Genomic DNA, 6,059 nt, shown 5'->3' on the forward strand with positions numbered 1-6,059 from the left:
GTGCAAGTTCTTTCGAGTTTAATGTTATTCTATTCCAACGACACTTTGCCATTGTTGAACACTCAAGTTGTCGCTTTGGCCGCTCATGAAGCGCTCGACTTCACCGATTGAATTTCTTTTTGTTTTAAACGCCAACAACTTCATTTTCCTTCCACTTTTGTTTCTTTTATTTTACCCATATTTTACCATGATTATTTCTTTAATTCCTTGCTGCTTTCTTGTTGCAGAACGCGTTTACAACATTCCTAGATCCGTAATATACGAAGATAGCTTGCTTGTTAGGCTACATCGTATCGATCTCAAACGAAAATACCCAAATCAATAAAAGATCAGCCAAGAATTAAAAACACTTATGAATAGGTAATCTTGGAAGCCAAGAGCACGGAATTGAATTCAAGATAGGTTCCAAATAGCCGAATTTGAAAAGAAGAACACAAAACAACAAGTTAATTTCAAGAAAACTCAGCAGATCACAAAATCAACTAGATCTAAGGTTTGGACGGCAATAAAGAGGGGTTTTGTGAAATCAAAATGTTTCTTGTTGTCCAAGGTTGATGCCAATGAGTCTTGAAGGTTGAACGGGGCTGGAGACGCAATAAGAGAGTTTAAACAAGTTAGATAATGAAATTGACACAAGCAAAAAATTAAAAAGATTGAACAGCAAGAAAAATAAAGATAACGTCCTAAGAAGCCTTGAAATCGAGAAATATTTCACAACCCCCTTCAAACGGCTCTAATCTCCCCTCCAATGAAGAACAATGGCAAGAAGAAGGCTGAAGATGGCTCCCACAATCAAAAAGATTGTTAAAACTCTTTCTAAAGAAAATTGAAGAGAAAATTCTTGGAGAACTCAAAGAGAATTTTCACCAACAAAACAAATCTGATTTCCATGTATTCTTCAAGTATAATGTATAAGGGTGGCTGGCCAAGCCATACATATAGGCCTTCTAACTATTTTCCTAGTCCTAATAGGAAAACTAAAAAAAAACCTATTTTTTTTACTTTCAAGGAAATTCGCCAAGGACTTTAAATGGGGCTCTTGGATTGAATTTTTACATAGAAATTTGTTCATAAAGTCTAAAAATTAAAACTAAGTATTTAAAGAATTAAAACTTAACAAATTGGGCCACTTTGACAATTTGGCCTCGATTTTCAACTAAGTCTAATTTAAATTTCTTGATTGGGCTTGGTGTTTTATGGCCGCTTCTTCAAGCATCCGGATCATTCTTACCACGAAATTGATGATATGAGGTTGCACGCGACCAAGATTGAGTTGTCAAGTCACGGAAATGATACGACCTCAGCCAAGGACGCCTTGATTTCACTTGAATTCAGCTCCTCAAGCTCCATTTAGCTTGGTTCACCACCGAATTTTATTTTAGCTCACATGAGCTTAATTCACTCTGCTTGAGCTTGGTTTAAATTCAGTTCAGCTCATTATTAGCTCTTTAGCTAAATTAATTTTATTTGCTGGAATAAATTAATTATTTAAGTTAATTAGTTAATTTAGTTACAGCTCTTAATTACTTGTCAGCTTATTACATGTTATAATTATGTTGTGTTAGCCGAATTTAATTAGGTGGCTGGATTATATTTAATTTGTCTTAATACCATTTAGTTCAGCCAAATATACATTTGCACTTAATTTAGTTCATGTTTTTTTTGTAGGATTGCTGAATGCATGAAGGAGCATTAAAGTCCAAGTGCATGAATGGTTCAAATACAACGTATGGGAGTATACATGAATGGCTGAATACATGAATGGTTGGATTCATGGATATGGCTCATTTTATGATAATTCAAGGTGTTTATTCATGATACGACCACGCCGGGCACACTTTTGGACCAGCTCCTAAGCATTGTTTGCAAATCCATGCGAGCTGAATTAGTTCATTTTCTTCTCATTGAGCTCTGCTTAGCTCTGCTTCACTCACTTGAGCTCAAGTCACTCATTCGAGATCAATTCAGCTCAATTTTAACCCAATGAGCTTATTTTTAGCTTTAGTTTGCATTTATTTTGCTGAAATAAACCATTTAATTTGTCTTTAGTTGAATTAGTTGTTTATTTTAAGTTAATTGATTTTGATGCGCCTGCCCCTTGGTGATGAGAGTCGAGTCGTTGATGCCCGATCATTAAAATTAAGGAGTATCATTGAGGTTTTCAAGTCGGGTTGAAAAGAACAAATTGGCTGGAAACAAGAAAATATGTAAGTGATTAAAGGATGGATAGGTAGGTTCGATTTCAAGGTCAAGAAAGAACCGATATTATATACAATATCGACCCAAATCTTACGTTAGCTTGAAATGATGAAAATTGTTAATCGTGACCCAATATCTATGAGAGATAAGAACCAACGATATAGGATTGAACGCCACACTTTAGTAAAGTGATAAGTTCGAATTGACAGGATTGACGCCACAAGAATGTCTTGATAAGTCAATGGAGTCAAGAGAGAACAAAGGAGTTGAAATACTCACCAATTGAAGGAGTCAATAGAGTCCTTCCCCGCCTTAGTCCTAGGCAATCCAAGGACAAAATCCATAGAGATGTCCTCCCACAAAGGCTGTATAGGGAGGGCGATACAACCTGTGTGGCTTAATCTTGATTTGGCCTTCTTGCATGTCACACATCGCGACACACACTCGCTCGACGCCCCTTTCATTTTCGCCAATAAAATGCTCTTGGAGAGTTGCTAATGTTTTTCCAACGCCTAAATGGCCCATAAGGCCTCCGCTATGCGCCTCATGTACTAATAGGTCTCAGACTAACTCCGCGGCACACATAATTTTCCTTCTCTAAAAAGAAATTCGCCACCCTATAAAACTTGGGTAATGTTAGAAGAAGGTTGGTCTTAATTTCTTGTGATGGTTGTGGATTAGGTCAAGGGCAAGATCGAACCAGACAATTCGTTTAACGTGAAATTAAAGGAAAAAGGTTGTCCTTTTCAATTGGAATCGAGGTCTTGTGGTGTTGTGTCGTGATGTCTATCTTTGGCGCCTTGGCGATAGACAAGGGAAGATTTTTAAACATTTTTTTTGAGAGGAGGTCTTTGGGTTTTAAGTATATTAATCCAACTTGAAAATAAGGAAGGCAAAGAGCAAACAATGCTTAGCAAGCGTGAATAATTCTTTATGCAGGAATCTTGGTACTTTAAAATCAAAGTCATTGAGAGATATTGTAGATTGCGTTCGATGATGTATGCTTTCGAGTTTAGGATTGTGAAAATCAATGTTACGACTCTGATGTATTATGAGCGTGATTTTCATTTGTTCAATTACGTAGATTGTAGACTAAACTAGCTTAATAGAGATATGAGATTGAAGAACAGTGCTATATGCCACTCGGTAGACAGATCGATGGTGTTACATCAGAATAGAGATTGTCTTGGAAGTATAGAGAACGACTAGTTGAAGTGAATTGATACATGGTTGAGATCATTAATGCATTTAGATTGTATCGTGACGAGTTCGCTGGCGTTGAGTTGCAATTGACATTAAAGTTGGAATCATCAGATTCACATGACGATCGATGCCTAAATGCTAGATTATGACTTAGATGCTTAGGTATTTATGAATGGACATTATGTAGTGCTTATTAATCATGACCAGTCTTGATGAATTGCGATGGACTTATGAACATTTTGAATTTTATGAAGCTTTGTGTAATAGAACATGGTACTTTGATCGAGCAATGACTGCATGGTTGTAAAGAAAGTGGGTTTATGTGACGATTTGTATAATAATTGCTTATGTGGTTTGAAGTAGTTTATGTTTAAGTAGACGTCTATATGCTTGATTGAAGTACATGAGAGAGATGTAAGGTTGAAATAATGCATTTGCGTATGAATTTTGTATGCATGTTTAGGTTAGTAATCATTTTGGATTAAAGTTTCGATTTGGATGGTTATGTATCGTATTAGCCATATCGGATAGATGACTTGAAAAGAAACATTTAATTGTTGAAAATTGTTAATAAAATGATTTGTTCTTGGTAAATTGAAGATTGACTTTAGATTATGAAGTTTATAAGAAAAGACGTTGTAACTTAGATTGCAAATTTGTAAATTGATCATTGTTGTTTATGACTTAATTGAGATGGCGATTGTTACGTATTGAAAAGAGCGTTGCAATTAGATTGCTATTGGTATGCATAATGAAGTATGCTCGAATTACTGAGAGTTACGTTCCATTTGATCATTGACAAAGTTGTTATCATGAATGATGATCTGATGATTACTTGAATACTTTTCTTAGATCATAACGAGTATGTGCAATTATTAGAATAATGTGAGCTATGATTTCGATAATTTTGATTGCTAGATTTGATATCATTCATTCAGATTTATTGCGATAATATGCTTGATGAGTGATCTATCGATGATACTTTGAATTGATATGCATAGTTATTCTATCTTATGGATTGATGTGGAGAGTATGATGGTCATTTCGAAAAGCGATTGAACTTAGATTACTTTACGGAGTCTCTGGGTATACGTTCATGAATTGGTACTATGATAAGGAATAGGTCATGTGATGACTTACATTACAGTTCAATGGTATTCTTTGGGATATTCTAGACGTGCTTATGTTGAACCTCATTTAGCACAGAAGATATTTGTGGTATACGTTCAGCACTTAAAGTGTCTCGTTAATGCATCGAGTCTTACATGATGTGTACTGTGTTAATTTGGAGTTTCACATGTTGATTTACTTTACATTGAATTTGCATTTTGGGATTATGATATCTGAATGATGTATATGATGTGTAGATTTACAATGATGACACTTTCTATCTGGTTATGTAGCAGTGAAATTTTTAATGCTTTTGAAAGAATATCGATTTGAGTAACCATCGTGCATGACTCGACGATCGAATTGCCATGGGCGGCCCAATAACAAGTGACCGCGTGCATTGGAACAACATCGCATAGCACTTCATCGAATATTTCCGGTGGAAAAGGAGACTAGAACTTGCTTTGTCACTTTTAACTCTCCTCCATTGTTGAGCCATTGAAGTTTATGCGGGTTGGATGCTTGGTGGTTGGTAGATTTAATTTTTCCACCATGAGAGTGCTCGCCATGTTCATACAACTTCCTCTATCGATGATGGCGCTACATAGCTTTCCTTGTACTTGACAACGAGTATGGAAGATGTTCTCTCGTTGTTGTTCATCGTTGATGCTTTGGATGCTTAGACTTCTTTTAACAACGAGGAGTTCTCCATCAAGAGCGTGTTCAACTTCTTCATCGTTGTCGAAGCGATTTCGAGCTCATCTTCAAGTTCTTCCTCCTCCGATTCGATTTCTCCATTTGCACGAACCACCATGACGTTGCGGTTGGGACATTGACTTGCAATATGGCCCTTCCAAGGCACTTAAAACACTTAATATCTCTTGAACGATTAGCAAATGAATCGGTTGCCTTACCTTTGCTCGTATCGCCCATAGGTTTGTTTGCTTTGGTAGGCAACATTGGCTCTTTAGCACGGCTTGGTGGATTAGTTTTACTCGAACTTTGCCCCCATCTAGTGGTGCTTGGGTAGGAAAACTTGAGTGGTACTCTTTTCGCTTGAGTTGCTTCTCCACCTTAATGGCCATGTGTACCATGTCCACTATCTCAACATAATGTTGGAGTTCCACAATGTTAGCGATATCTCGGTTGAGACCAGCAAGGAATCGCGCCATCGTTGCTTCACGATCTTCTTGGACATCGGCTCGGATCATTGCGATCTCCATCTCTTTGAAATAATCCTCAACACTCTTTGAACCTTGGTGAGATTTTGAAGCTTTTGATAGAGTTCCGATGGTAGTAGGAGGGAATGAAACGACGTCTCATCACGGCCTTCATCTCGGCCCAAGTGGATATTGGCCGTTCCCATTCCTTCTTGACTCGTAGTGAGTTGATCCCACCATATCATAAGCGTAATCGAAGAATTCTATGGCCACCAACTTCACCTTTTTGATCTCGGAATAATTATGACAATCAAAAACCAGTTCGATCTTCTTCTCCCATTCCAAGTAGGCCGGATCAGATTTTCCTTGAAAGGATGGAATGGATAG

This window comes from Gossypium raimondii, unplaced genomic scaffold (genome assembly GCF_025698545.1).
Source record: "Gossypium raimondii isolate GPD5lz unplaced genomic scaffold, ASM2569854v1 Contig00073, whole genome shotgun sequence".
Classification (NCBI taxonomy): Eukaryota; Viridiplantae; Streptophyta; class Magnoliopsida; order Malvales; family Malvaceae; genus Gossypium; species Gossypium raimondii.